Here is a 15,531-nt window from a genome sequence, read left to right on the forward strand (position 1 = left end):
ACAAGACTCTTCTGCAGATGAAAGAATCTTCAAAGGGACTCTGGAGAAAGTACAGGCCAATATTATTGGTGTTTGACAGTGGAAACAGCGGGCTTGGACAGTTGTCGGAGGAGGGTGATGGACACGAGGAAGAGAAGTTAGGCCTTGTGAGTGGGAAGCAAAGAAAGGTTGAGGCTTGGCAGTGGCAGCCTGTGAGGAGATGCAGGGGGTAGAGAGGAATGGGACAGACAGGGGAGGGGGAGAAGAGGGGAGGAGAGGTGAGAGGGACAGGACAGGCAAAGGGGGGGGGGAGAAAATCCGGAGCGTTAGGGCAAGCAGGCTGAGGATTTTAGCAGTGTCCGGAAAGGAGAGATGGAAAATATGGGAAAGAGGAACAGTTGCATTTGTGAGTTAGGACACAGAAAGTACGGGAGCTCAAGAGCAAGCTCCTGTGTTTGCCCCCTCCACAGTCAGTGAGGACCTGGAGGGCAGTGACCACAGAGACTTCAGGGCATAGACAGGGTGTAAAGTGATCACTGCCACGTCTGGACGTGGCTTGAGACCAACCTTCCTACCTTTGGCCTATCTTCCAGGCCCCAGATACGTTCCTTTACTGCCGCTCTCAAAAGAGTGACAATTCCAGAGAAGAATCTGTTTCAAGTTTGTCTCGGGGTCCAGCTGGAGAGTCAGATCACTTTGAGTTGGTATTTTAGTAGGGTTGTCCATGCATATAAAATGTATATTATGTGCACACATAATACTACAAATCTCATTCAACTACCAATATCAAGAATGGGCTTCCCATGTATCCCCCTCAAAGACAAATATGGTTTGAATGTGAAATGGCCCATACAGGGAAGAAATTTTAAAACATGTATTTATTATTTGTGTGTGTATGCGCACATTAGCGTACACGTGTGAGGTCAGAAAACAGCTTGCGGAAGTCGGTCCTCTCCTTTCACTAGGCGGTTTTCAGGTACTAAACTCAGGCTGCTGTGTTTGGTGGCAAGTGGCCTTACCTGCTGAGCCATCTTACTGGGCCCAAGAAGGTTATTTATTTATTTTCCATTGTTGGAGATTGAACTCAACCCTCAGATGTTCTGGATAAGTCCTTTCTAACGGAGCAACACCCTCAGTCCAACAGAGAAATTTTTAAGGATTTGGATCGTGTGTCTGAGACATCTCAACAAGTCCACTCTGTATAGGAGGCCAGCTGGTAATAGTTAATAGTCCTTAACTATTAGGAGACTAAAATCAACACGGTATTTTCTAAGATATTTATTTATTTATTTACTTACTTCTTATTTATTTCATGTTTGGTCTTTTGAGGCATGGTCTCACTATATAGACCAGGCTGGCCTGGAACTCACAGAGATCCACCAGCCTCTGCCTTCTGAGTGTTGGGATTAAATGTGTGTACCACTATAACTGGCCCTATTTTTTTATTTTGAATTGTGGGCGAGGGGAGGCAGGTAGTGGGGTGGCCCATGAGTGGGAGTGCCCTCGGAGGCCAGAAGAGGGCATCAGATCCTCCGAAGCTGGCATTACAGTTGTGAGTTACCAGACATGCAGGCTGGGAAACAAACTCTGATCCTGGGCAAGAGCCCTATGCACTCTTACGATGTGTTGACTTGGGACTGGAGTGTCAACACACCTTATGTTACGTGACGAAAGGATAATAAAGAGAAGGGAACCAAGGGATCACTGTACACATAAACATAGTTATAAGGAAACAAGGAATAAATATTCATGCCAACTACAGACTTAGCAACTGGTCACATTTATGGCTCTCATCCACTACCAGGTCTGTCTTCCCTTCGGCCCCAGAAAGCATGTCAGCTGTCTCATTTCTCTCCAGGTTAGGTGACCAAACCTTGTTTTCTGAAGAGACCAACGCGGGTTACTAATTTAACCCCGCTTAATTTTCCATTGAGTTTAACCACTTGAATCGTAGATGGCAATACTAAGAGCTGCCCCCAAGGGATTCTCAGAATTCCAGGCATCCCCTGCAAAGCTCCTGAAACTTTCAAAACTCTTCCTCAAGTCGTGTTTCCTGCTTATGCTTCAGGGTACCCTGGCTAGTCCCCATTCTCTTCAGCTAGTTCCTGAGCTAACTTGTGTCCACAATTGCCTGCCTGGCAGGGTGAGCTTCAGACAGAGCCAGGATGGCCTTTGCCATCTTTTTTTTTTTTTTTTTTTAAAGTATTTCCCTTAGTAGCAGTCTCAACCCTTGATCCTCTCCTCACCAGAGGGTCAAATTCACAGACAGTTTAAGCTTAAAACAAATGGTAACAAAACCGAACTTTGCCCGTTCAATAGCAAACACGTAGACATCCAGAAGCTTGCTTGATACTGTATTTCATCAGTAGGTGGTTTTCCTGTCACGCTCGTGTGGGAACTTTCATTCCCAACTAAAGGAAACACATTAAGTCTGGAAGAGATTTTGTTGGGCAGTTATTATACCCTGCTGGGAAGTCAGAGGACTCTGGGCATCTGGCTGGTCGCAGTCTGGGGACGACTCTTTGTACTGGCAGTGTTGCTGAAGCTTGCTAAGGTAAGAGAAGGTGGACCCGAGAGTTGCCTGTGGAAGGAAATGCCCCTGTGTCTCCAGGGATGCTTAGAAGGTTCGAGACAAGTAAACAGGCTTTTAGAAAGAGGTCCCGGCTACTCCTAAAGACTCAGTAGCTATGCAGTTTGATAGATGGAAAAATTAGGTTCCAACTTGGGTGCCAACAGCAGAAATGAAAGGGATGTGTGCTCACTGAAAAAAATTAATTGAAATAAGCATATAAATTTGTACCTTGGTTTTAAAATTTGTTGTAGCATATTCAATATTCTTTTAAAAAAATAGACCTAGAAGTATAGAAAATTAACCAGATTTAAGCATTGAGAATCAGGTCCCATGTACTATAATTTAAGGTTTATATGGGCCAAGTATGGTATTATACACACCTGTAGTTCCTGAAATCAGAAGGCCGAAGCAGGAAGATTGTGAGTTCAAGGGCAGCCTGTATACAGTGAGATACAGTGAGATCTTGTCTCAAGAGAAAGAAAAAAAAAGTTAATATGGTCAATTAGGTTAGTTAGTACCAGAATTGGCCACTATATCAGAATCACTGTGAGACATTTCCATGTAACCCAGCAAGTAAGGGGAACTTGCTGTAGAAAGGGGTCCTCATAAATTGGATCATAGCCATCCATCTTGATAGGAGTGCTGGGATAGCAGATGTGCAGCCACATTTGACTTCTTACGTGGGTTGGGGTAATGGGGGGCAGTGTTGAATTCGGCTTTGGCTTTTGCTCACCCCCTGGGGCCACCTCCCCCAGGCCTCCAGATTAAAAGAAAAATCCAGTTGCATCAAAACAGAAAGTCTGTGGGATCTGAGGTAGCAGATGGCACCATTGTTTTCTAGCCCCGTCCGATCTCATTGCAGAATTGCAGATTGGGGGGGGGGGGGGGGGGGGGGGGGGGGGGGGGGGGGGGGGGGGGGGGGGGGGGGGGGGGGGGGGGGGGGGGGGGGGGGGGGGGGGAGGGGGGAATAAAGGCGGGATTTAGTCTACACCAATCAGATGCTGCGCTCTCCACTACCAGCAGGGAGCAGAGGAACCCAGGGCTAGGTGTTGTCTGAGTTGGGCAGGGTCCAGAAAGGGGAGGGATGTTAACTAAACCGGCCTGGGTCAAAGTGTGAGATAACGAGAACCTGATTCAGCAGGGGACTTAGGTGTTGCAGTTTTCCTGCGTTTTTATCTTTCAGAAAGCCAATTCTCTAAAACTTCTCCCAAGCGCCACACTCCCTACTCTGACTGCATGCCTCTGTCTCTCTTTCAGAAGACTTACGGTAGGGATCCCAAAGACTCAGCTCACGCACACATCTCAATCCCTAAAAGGCAGAGATTTTTTTTCCCTCCCAAACCTAGTTGGTTATTTGCAACAGCGCCCTCTGGGGGTTCAGGTGAGGTGCACAGCTGCTAAGGAGCCTGGCCCCAGGCCCTGCGTCTGGGCCGAAGTGCGGCGGGAAGCTGGACTCTTGGCACATGTCTTGTCCGGAGTGACCTGGTTCCCAGTTTCTGCTTCGTGTGCTCACATTCACAGCCAAGCCTTTTCTCCAGCTCCCAGATTGGAAGACAGAATGACTAGAGATGGGGCCGCCTCTACTTGCCTCTCTTGCTTACTCGATGGGAGTCCCCGTTTCCTGCCTGTCTCTGAGTTGCTAGTGATGCCCTCCAAGGCAGGACATTGGGAAATGAAGGCGTGAAGTCTCAAACCCAACAAACCAGTTCTTCATTAGCAGGCCTGGGAGCTGTCTTTAGAAAGAGGCCTGACATGGGGCTAGAAAGCCTCTTCAGAGCTGCCATTTTCTTCATCTGTGTACCCCTCTTGCCCCCCACCCCAAGCAGACCCTAAAGAGGATGTGTATACAGATGGCTTATCTGGGGGAGCAAACCCCGTTTACGTGATTAACGGGGAGAAGAAAGAGCATTTTCACTAGTCATTCACATGGCTCACTGCCATAAGAGAAATTTTCTTTTTACAATGTTTAAAAGGGACAAGAAGAGCCAGGTGTGGTGGCGCACGCCTTTAATTCCAGCACTCCAGAGGCAGAGACAGGCCAGTCTTCCACGCAGGACCACACAGTGAGACCCTGTCATTATATGTATGTATGAGAAAATCGCACAGGGAATACACCCCACCGACAAGACACATTAACTACACTGTGTTTCCGTTTAATTTAGATCCCAGTTTTGAGTGTCAAGCAGATTCCTTGGGATGAAGGCAGCCTCTGCATACAAAGTCTAACAAGAGCTCACGGCATACCTTCCTATACGTTCTTAGGAGGGATGACTTGGCCAAACCCCCAGAGATTCTGAAAGGCATGGGATGGCCCTGCTTACTAGATGACAGGGTGCTGGTGATCTGCCCATGGGTACCAACATCTTAGAGGTGCTCTGTGGTTTGCAATTCAGTAATCGAGGTCAGTAACTCATGCACATGGTCTGAGAGTGTATGACAGATAATGCATGGCTTTCCCTCTGGGGAGAGGATCGCTCTGTATGTCATTTGCACAGCAAAACAGGACACTCACCCGGGCTACCATTGGGAATCATTTCAGATGTGACTGACTGTAGTCAAATGGGAGGATGGAGTGGGAAAGGATGTGCTAGTGAGTTGGTAGTCACGTCGCTCACTACCACCAACCACATATTATCATTTCAGGAAGTACACTAGGCTCACTTCAGTACTGCTAAGGGGACAATGAGGGCCAGATGTGTCTCAGGGGGGTGATATTGGTCAGAGAAACGTCCCAGAAGGCGTTGGCTATTTTATGTTGGCAGGTTTACCCAGTATTGGAGAGCGGTGGGTTGCCCCAGTGGTCCAAGACTGCTGTGACAATGGGACACATTGAAGTCAGGAGGTACAGGTAAGGCTGAGGTGGGGGCTTCTCAGGTTACACCAGCAAAGCTGGGCTGGAAAGACTGGAAATAAGCTGCTAAGAGTGTCTAAGCTAATGTCAAAAAGTCAACTAGCAAGTCTTCTATAAATCTTTATACATAATTCTCAGCCCCAAGTACCAAGTTAGAATTTACAGTTCTCCTAGATGGGAGATTAACTCTCTTCCAGCACGACACAACCCTCAAAGTGTAACTCATTCTATAATGATTTTATGATTATAGGTGTTTGATAGGTTTTTGGTTTTTGAGACAGGTTTCCCCTGGAACCCTGGAACTCACTTTGTAGATCTGCCCGGCTCTCCGAGTGCTGGGATTAAAGACATGTACCGCCACGCCTGATTTACGTATAGGGATTGGTTTTTATGGGCTAAGGCACCATCTACTGAGCGCCATTCTGAGTCTGGTTTGAGTCTATGAAATGGGCACAGCAAACTAAGGCGTTCTCTTTTCAAGACTCTTGATCTTCAGTGTTCTGGGTGCCAGAAGCGGGGCATAAAAAAGAAACACAGCCTCAGCCCTCAAAATTCAGGGACGGAGATGTCAGGTTTCTTTAAAGCCTCGCCCCACCCCCCACAATCGCCCCGGTACTTCCCTCGGGCGTTCACCTTCCTAGTCCCTTTCTGAGCAGTCGTTATGTAATTTTTCTAAACATAGCTCCATCACTAACAGCCTGGTATCTTCTCTCAGCCTGTTTCTCATCCTGGAAACAGGTATCTCGTGGTAGTGGGGTGGCCGACTGCCCCTGCAGACCACACGCAGATATGTCAGATATTGGTGAAACCTTGGGACGTTGCGATACGTTCAAGAATTTCAGAAGGAAAATTTTATATGTCATTTGGTTAAATGACATTTAAAAGTCAACCAACTAATCTTTTAGCTCCGGTGAGCTTTAAAGACAGCAAACACACGAAAAACCTGGAAGGAGTCTTGTCCTTCGCGGGATTTCTTCACTTCCCGGAAGCTGCATTTTCTTCCCTGGTTTGGGGGCGCGGGGAGAGGGCTGACGCCTTCTCTCACCTTTTGCCTTCCTGCTCCAACCAGGGTCCAGGAAGGAAAGATCAGATGGCAGCAGGGATCTGTACCAGGCTTATATTGGGATGAACAAGTTATCTCCGGGGTGCCTAGAGACTAGGGGCACCCTCTACTGGAGCAGAGCCAGGCCGGGATAAGGAGGGCTAAGGAGGCTGCGCCCAAGCTCTCCCCGCCTCCGCGCTGTCTGCCGTCCGGCCCCGCCCGGCGCAGCCCTAACACAAGCACCGGAGTGTGTAAGGCACATCCGGGTGTCGGAGGCAGAAGGCCGGTTTTAGGGGATTCAGGAGAGTATCCTGGGAAACAGGAGCAGGGCGCCAATTCCAAGCCCGAAGCGCGAGCACCTGCACAGCACCAGGTTGAGACTGCGCACCAGCCCAGCCCTTGTCTTGGAGCCCCCTACCGGGTCGCTTTGGGGTAAGAGGAGGGTCTTCATCGCCGTCACTGGGGCTTGCACGCCAGCGCCATCTGTCCGGTTTGGTTTGGCCTGGCGCGGCTCCTGTGCCGGGTCCTTGGAATGCGGGTGGGGAAGGGACATAGTGTCCTCTAGGCAGCTCTGCGGCCAAAGAGGAACCAGAGATGAAACAATCGACCTCTCTGTCTCGGCACCCGCCACCCTCTAGCTGCTTCCTGCTTCCTCCGTGCGCGCCTCCAGGAACAAGGTGCTTTATTTTCGCAACGGGAGGCCCGGGGTTGTTTACGCGGCCTCGTGGCCCCTACGTGAAACCCTTGGCACTCATTGTTCACTGCCAGCGCAATTTCACAGACGGGAACTGAGACCCCAGGAATGTAAGGAACTGGCCCAAGGTCACTTCGTAGCCCCTTTCTTCCAATCTTCTAGCCTCGGCTGTAGGCTCTGCGCGGTCCCGACCCTTCTCCCGACCTTGCCCTACGTTCACCCCCTCCTTCCGTGACCTCCACTAGGCTCTGTTCTCGGGGTTTTGGCAGCTCCTCCTCCGTGCCTGCTGCACCCAGAAAGGATGCTGGACAGCGGTGAGGCCTCAGGTCCAGCCGCTTGAGAGTGAACGGAGCCGGGGTTAGTGGAGACCGGATTGACCTCGGTGCTGGGGGCGGAGGAGGTCCAGGCAATGTGGCGGCACCATGAGGGTCAGCCAGGGATGGCAGAGCTGCGGGGACCCTGGCAGGACCAGGCCCTAAGCCACCCCAGCGCCGCGTCTGGAGGACAAGTGTGGCTTTGTCTAGGTGGTGCCGCCTCAGCCAATAGGAGCGCGGCTTTGGCCGAGCCCCCTTGGTCCCCGCCCTCATGCCGGCTGGAAGGGACCGTGGCTCTGGGATTGGCTGTGAAGTCCACAGCCACGTCGGGGGCGCGGCGTGGAGGAGGAGGCGCCTGTGCGACTCCACCATACCCCTTGCGTGCAGGAGGGCGCCGAGATCCCGTGGGTTCGTGCATCTGGGTGGGGCCCCAACGTCATTTTCCCTCTCCCTGTGGCTGCCCTTTCCAGGAGGCAGCGGCATAATACCCGTCGCGTGTTTTTCCAGCCAGTGAGCCAAAGTCGGCCCATAAGTCAGCAGATGCAGTCACTGTGTAGCCCAGAGGTTCCCACTTGGAAGAGTTGCAGAGGCTTCCTCTTGCCAGGATCCTTTGTGACGCAGCAGATGCCTTTCTTTCGACATCAGATTCGTCCTGAAGCACGGTACATAAACACCCTAGCAGGCCAGGCAGCCGGACGGAAACATTTATGAATTGTTCATGCTTTCTGAACAACACATCTCGAGAGGAAACCTAGAAGTCAGTGATTCAGCATCTGAGTCCTGTTCGTGGGGTGTTCACAGTGCAGGTGGGACCGATGGTTAGCTAGGGCTTGTGAGTAGTTGGAAACAGAAATATCTCCAGTATACCCCACTAGGTGACTGCAATTACAGAAGTCCGGAGGGAGACTGGGGAAAGAGGGAGAGGTTTTATTGGTTGTTTGTTTGTTTGGTGTTTTTTCCTGTGAAGAACTGGGGAAAGAGGGAGAGGTTTTATTGGTTGTTTGTTTGGTTGGTGTTTTTTCCTGTGAAGAGGGTTGAAGCCAAGGCTTCATGCAATAGGTGTTTACCATTGAGCTATATCTTTAACCTGATTTCTATTATTTTCAGATAATGTTCCACTCAGTTACCTGGGCTGACCTAGGACTTCATATAGTCCAGGAAGGTCTTGACCCCACCCCACCCCCACCCTGCCTCAACTTCCTGCATAGCTATTGGGAGGCTGATTTTTGCTATAGGCAATTAAGAAAGGTAGCTTGGAGGAGGTTTTATTTGTTAGGTGTGAAGTAGATCCGATTTGGTATAGGATAAGGGAGGCACAGGAATGGATAATTTAGTGCGTGCTGGTAAGAACCCAGATGCTATGGATGCCTTCACAGGTGGACTACAAAATCAGCTCCTCAAAGATCAGGCGTGGAAGGAGGAGGGGCTCAGGGGCCCCCAGCCCCCACCCCTCACGACTGAAATATTTACTATTGACTTAGGGAGAGGGAGAGTCATGGGCTAAAACTGAGTACTCGATGAAGACCCCACCCGGCTCCGATGGACAGTTCCAATGCAGTGGTTAGTCAGATGGCCCTGGTTAAACTATGTGCTTTGCAGAACAAAGCGACAGAAAAGGATTGGTATCCCTTCTGAGTTCTAGGATTAAAGGCATGGACCACCACGCCTGGCTTAAACCCCCTAATTCACTCAGCTTTGGGTATCAAAGATGCAGGTAAGATAGAAAGAATGTGTATAATGCGGATAGAAAGGTTGTAGTGAGGGACCAAGAAGGAAAGCAAAAAAGGAAGCAGGGAGCAGACAGAGAAATTACCAAACTGGGGTGGGATGGACTGAGGTGTTGCAGCTCTGTAGATGTAGCTGTTTTATGAAGCGTCTCCAGGCAGAGAGACAAGGAAGGCATGACCCTGAAGCTGCAGTGCACCAGATGTTCCAGTGACAGCAAGAAGGCAACCGTGACAGAGACACAGTGGACAGAGATGAGGTTAAAAGGATGATGGGGCCAAGGTCAGGTAGGGTTTTGGGCAGTCTGTACCAATCTGGGCTTTAATTGTTAGGGGAATGAGATGCAAGAGTGAAGTGGTATGATGTCTGTTTTGCAGGACTGCATCCTGCATGGGGTCCTTGAGGGGTTCAAAGAGCCTACTTGGGAAGTGTTGCAATACTGCAGGCGAGGAGGGATGAGGCTTAGATGGTGGTGGATTTTAGCAGAGGATCCTAACTAGCTCATGGAGGGGACATCAGTAAGATTTGCCAACAGCTGGGCTGTGGAATGTGCAGGAAATCAGAACACAGGCACACTTGGGACAAATTAAACCTGGCATACCCAATCAAACCTTCAAAGGGACAGTTGTACACCGAAGCCTGGAGTTTGGGGCAAAGGCTGAGCTGGAAATAAACCTTAGTGTGTTGACAGCAAGTGAACAACACAGCTATGAAAGCTCGCCTTATGGTAAGAGCAGACCAGGCTGGAGCCCTGGATAGCATCAGTGATCTTGCCCTTGACAAGCAAGCTCTGGTCTCCTGGGCATAGAATGTTCTCTTAGTCTGGCTATTGTAGTTTATAGTGATTTTGACATTTCTGGTAGCATCTTCTCTTGGGAAAACACAGATGAGTGATGGAGTATGGGAGGCAACTGTCACCTTGTCATTATATGGTCGACAATGAAGCATTCCCTGAACGTAAGGCAGATAAATTAATGATAGTGCTCTGTAGGATCCACCTTTGACTGACTACCCTCAGCAGGTGTTAGGTGTCCAGCTCATAGAGGCTGATTTTCATCCTTTCCTAGGGGTCATCTAAGTCATCCAGGGTCAGGGGACAGGCCTTCCCCCCTCCCCCCACTGTGCAGCAACAGCTGTGGAGGCAGAATCCTGTGGGCTGGACCAAGTGGGAGAAGAGGGGTTGACAGAATAGACACACTGCAGTGACTACCTTTCAGGGATTCATCTGTGTCCAGAGTCTCCTGGGCAGATTGAGGTGCCCATGTTAGGTGTGTCTCTGCAGAACCAGGCTGTGCAGCTAAATCCTTGGCTTTATTGACTCCGTTGAGATTTGTTGTGTGTTATGTCTATATTTGTGCTGGAAGTCTGGTGTGTGGGTACCATCTAACGTTCCTGTGTAACCCTATGAGGCTTCCTGTCTAGACTCGCTCTCAAAGGACTGTTGGGCATCTCTTTGAACAAAGGCTTTTACTTTTTTATTTTTTAGTTTTTCGAGACAGGATTTCTCTGTGTAGCCCTGGCTGTCCTGGAACTTGCTCCATAGACCAGGCTGGCCTCAAAGTCACAGAGATCTGCCTGCCTCTGCCTCCCAAGTGCTGGGATTATAGGCGCTGCCATCCACCTGCCTCTGCCTCCCGAGTGCCGGGATTATAGGCGCTACCACACCAAGCTCCTGATTTGGACTGCTTTGATGGGAGGAGAAATGGGGTTCATCTTGGGTTTCCCACAGATTATGCATTGATATCTGAGGGGTGCTCATGAGAGGAGACCCAAGTTTTGCTAGCATCTTTATTTTGTACCTATGGATTTGGTCTCCCCGAGTCAGACCCTTGTGCCCTTTACAGTGGTGCTTGAGTTTCAAGGCCAACAGAGCCCAGCCCTTTTTCTGGAACCACCTGCTTCCTGTCACCATTTCTGTTCCCAAACCTGAAGGCAGAGAACTTCCTGTTCTTTTACAGAGAGTGAAATCCAGCCGGTGGCATTAAGATAGCAACAGCAACTGGGGGAAAGTCCTTATGCCATGATAGCTCTGTGATCCATAAACCTAGGCCAGGCTAGGGGTGTAGTTCAGCGACAAAGCACTTGCTTAGTATGAGGCCCCGCCTTCCACTCTGTGTATGAGAGACCGTATTGTAAATGGGCATAATTCAAAGGCCTGAGTTTTTATGCGCTTTAAGCTGTTTTGACTATAACACTTCCCATTTTGCTGACTCTGAGGAAAACTAAGTTGAAAGGAACCCTCTATTTGGAGACTCTACTGAGACATTTTTCTTGTGCAGGCATTGAGCCAAGGGCTGGGGAAGGTCTTTAATTGCAGACGAGCATTTGAAGTCACCCAGGAGCAGTGAGCAGGCCTCGGTTGTGGTGGGACGAGGTGGAGATGTGTGTGTGTTCACCCAGCTCTTCAGCACATGGCTTCCTGTAGAGAATAAAGTTTCTGGCTTGGGTCTTCCACAGGGGCCAAGTTGGGCTCTGTTCCGCTGCCGCCTGCAGGGACCTGCCATAGGGACTTCAGTATGGACCGCATGGTGCCTTCCTACCCAGAAGGAAGGTTACTCCTTGGTTAACCTCCTTTCAGACTCAACAGAGGTGTGCTTGGTGCCTCCTCTGGTTGTCCTGGGCACTGATGGTTACTGAAAGTGGCCAAGAGGATGGGCAGGTCCTCTGGTCTCATGAGGTTTTGTCTCATAGAGGGAGATTAAGTTAATAAGCAGGGTAGCTCGGGCATTAAAGACAGTGGGCCTACAGGGTCATGCTGTGCATCTCTTGGGAGCTCTCTAAAAAGGGGGGATGACTTTGCATGGTTCTGTGGCTCTAACAGAATACCTGAGGCTGATACTTTTCAAGACAAGAGGTTCAGTTCGACTGTGGTTCTGAGAAGTCCAAACCACAGGGCTGATGCTCAGCTTCCGGTGAGGACGCCATGCCACTTATAGCACAGAAGAGGCCGGGTGAGGTAGGAGCTGGTTTGAACGTGCAGAACGTAGCAGAAGGGTTGCTCCAGACAGCCTGCTCTTAGGATAACTCATCCAGCCCCGGAGAGTGACATTTCCCGGGGGACCAGCACTAATTGTCCCTAATTACTAAACACTTTTTTGTTGTGTAAAGATAGGAAGAGCTCCATGTGAAGCCCAGGCGGCCTGCTCCTATGTGTGTTCCTCCTGCCTCAGTTTCCCAAGTTTTGAGACTGTAGGTATGACCACAACTGGTTCCTAGTCACCTCTTTGTTTCAGTTTTGGCCTCATTTTCTTATATAATCTCACGAGACTCAAAGTGGCTTTGAGTTTTCTCTGTAGCTGAAGGTGATTTTGAACCCCTGGCCCTCCTTCCACTGTGCCCAGTTCCTAATTACCCCGTGTGTCATTGCCCCAGGGACAGTCGGGTCTTAGTGACTTGGGGAATAGCTCAGTAGGACATTGGCTTAAATGTGTGAAGATCTAGATTCCGTCTCGAGCCTTTTCACCCTTCCATTTCAGCATGAGTTTTCTAGGAGGCAACCATATTAAAATCACAATAGGTCATGAAGAGCAGCCACTCCGAAGACTGAAGGGACAGAAGAGCCCTCCCAGCCTCAGCCACCCAGGAAGAGGGAGAGCAATGGCCAAGGGCTCTGAGACTGGAGAGAGCTGCCTCCCAGACATGCAAGAGACAACGTTGGAAAGTGAGCAAACTGGGTTGTGTAGAAAGGCAGTTAGAGGCCAGCAGAGCAGGCATAAGTAAGTGAGGCCAAAGCAGGCTTTGTCTCCAGCTGTTAGAAAGATCTCTCTAGCCGGAAGCTCTCAGAACGGGAGTGACTCATAGAAAGGAGAGTACAGAGAACCACCGTCAAGTTCAAAATCGGTAGTAACACAAGCCAAAGGGGCCCTGCCTGCCTGCCTGGGAATCCAGCAGCTAAGCAACTCTGCCTGCCCCTTGAGCATTGTCTAGGCAGGCCTGTTGACTAACATAAGGCTCCCATGATCTGGATATGGTCTGAGCCTTAACTCGAATTGTAAAGTTTGAAGGGTAGAAATTTAACTGGCTGTCCGTATTCACTATGAAAATTAGTAAACTTTTTGTTTTCTAACTTTTTTTCCCTTTGTGTATGGGCGTCTTTGCCTGCATGCAAGCCTCTGCACCACATGCATTCCTGGCACCAGAAGAGGGAGTGGGATTCTTTAGAACTGGTGTTAGAGATGACTGAGAGCTGCCATGTGAGTGTTGGGAATTGAACCTGGGTCCTTTGAAAGAGCAGCCAGTGGCTTTAACCCCTGAGCCACCTCTCCAGATCATAAGTGAATTATTATTATTATTTTTTTGCCCTCAGAGGAAGGGCCTTTGGGAGCTAATCCAGATTAGCTAATGCCATCAGGGTGGAGCTCCCTAGTTGAATCTTGATGGCTCTATAAAAGGTCTGTGTGCCAGGTGTGGTGGTGTGTGCCTTTAACCCCGGCATTCATAGAAGCAGGCAGATCTTTATGAGTTTGAGGCCAGCTTGGTCTACATCTTGAGCTCCAGGCCAGCCAAGGCTACATAGTGAGACCCTGTCTCAAAAGGAAGGAAGGAGGAAGGAAGGAAGGAAGGAAGGAAGGAAGGAAGGAAGGAAGGAAGGAAGGAAGGAAGGAAGGGAGGAAAGACAGAAGATGTGGAGTTAGTTCCTGCTACTGACTACTGACTTGTGATGTCTTGATGTATCGTAACAACCTGGGACTCTGCCAGCTGGAAGTCAGTAACTAGACGTACACCTTTAAGCCTGGAATAAAAATGTGGGTCAAAAATGAACCTGTTGGCTTTTATATATACTCAGTATCAGGTACTTTATTAATTGTCATAGAAAATTGACTGATGTACTGGCCTCATGGCTGACCATCAGTTGTGTTTGGGGCGGGCTAGGGAGAGATTTCTTCCTGCTGGGATCTTATTATTAACAAGATGTGGCAAGCTACAGCCCGTTTCACAAAGGAGAGGCCAGGAAGAAAGACATCCGCATCCAGGTCTGATCACCTGGGCTCCAGCCATGTGGAACCTCCCAGCCTCTCCACCTTTGGCCAGAAGCTGTCACTGTCCCCTCCTAGCCCTTTAGCCAGAAATTGTCACCATTAGCCAGAGCAGGCACTAACACACATGCTGAGCCACAGGCACTAATGGAAGCATAGCGCAAGCTGAGGAGACCTCTGCTTCTCTTCGTTGTCTGAAGATTAAAGCAGCAAAACAGCCCCAGCTGCCCCTGTGATGAGCATTGCTTTGGTCGCCATAGTGCAAGCCCGGTCGCCATAGCGTAAGCCCGTCTGGGTCTGGTTTGTATAAGTGACATTTAATCACCATGGTGCTGGGGAGGCCTTAGGCGACACCAAGTGACGTATGACGTAGTTGTAGTAGTTTGACTTAACCTAAAATGTATAAGGATGAGGGGATATATGTGTGGTCTTTGTTTGTTCTGTGTGCAGGTTTTGTTGTCGATGATGTTTGTTTGTTTGTTTTGCGGTCTTATAGCCCAGGCTGGTGGGGAACTTGCCTTATAGTCGAGGCTGACTTCCAAGTTGCAATCCTCCTGCCTCAGCCTAACAAGTGCTTACAAGGGCTAAGTAGTACAGGCGTGTACTACCCTGTCTGGATTTTATATGTGTGTTTTAATGAGAAGAGTCAGAGCCTCCAGTTTGCTGGGGTGAGAGGGAGGTGGAGTCCTGAGCCAAGTGGTGCATGGTGTGGGACGGCACGCACCACCCACCGAGGATGGAGACGCGCTGTAGGTGACATTGGTGTGGGACATTACGCGCCACCCACAGAGGATGGAGACACGCTGTGGGCGAGCAAGGGTGTGGGACGGCACACGCCACCTGGAAAGGATGGAGATGCGCTGTAGGTGAAGGCTGGTGTCCATCACCACAGATGGATATTTCACGAGATGTCAGAAACCTGGACAAGGGAGGGCTTTCTGAGTTAGACCGGCCCCAGCCGGTGGCTCTCCCAGAGGACTCCCCAACAGGTGTGTCAGACCTGTGGCCTGCAGGTCACATTCAGCTGAGGACAGCTACAGATGTGAGCCAACACAAAATTATAAAATGACTTAGAACATTATACCTTTTGTGGCAGTGGTGGCACACACCTTAATTCTAGCACTCGGGAGGCAGAGACAGGCAGATCTCTGTGAGTTCAAGGCCAGCCCGCTCTACAGAGTGATTCCAGGACAACCAGGGCTATACAGAGAGAGCCTGTCTCAAAAAACAACAACAACAACAAAACTCAATTGCACAGTTCTTTTTTTTTCTCCAGTTTTTATTTATTTTTTTTTGAAAAATTACCGCCTCCTCCCCGTTTCCCATTTCCCTCCCCCTCCTCCCACACATCTTCCCCTCTTCCCACTCCCCTATCCTC

The 15,531-nt window shown here is 49.7% G+C and overlaps 1 protein-coding gene across 3 annotated transcripts in view; it reads left to right on the forward strand.

The window, feature by feature from the left end:
- Positions 1 to 15,531, forward strand: part of Bdh1 (3-hydroxybutyrate dehydrogenase 1) — a 58,110-nt gene that overhangs the window by 18,579 nt on the left and 24,000 nt on the right. Inside the window, exon 1 of one of the 3 annotated variants that reach the window (XM_050159824.1) lies at positions 2,320 to 2,533. The exons of 1 other annotated variant lie outside the window; for it this stretch is intronic. The gene's annotated coding sequence lies outside the window, so the exon portion shown is untranslated. Of the gene's footprint in view, positions 1 to 2,319; positions 2,534 to 6,704; positions 6,877 to 15,531 lie in introns of those variants that run through there. One more of the 3 variants, XM_050159825.1, reaches the window with a different exon arrangement.

This window comes from Alexandromys fortis, unplaced genomic scaffold, assembly GCF_014885135.2.
Source record: "Alexandromys fortis isolate MF-2015 unplaced genomic scaffold, M_Fortis_MF-2015_v1.1 scaffold_119, whole genome shotgun sequence".
Lineage (NCBI taxonomy): Eukaryota > Metazoa > Chordata > Mammalia > Rodentia > Cricetidae > Alexandromys > Alexandromys fortis.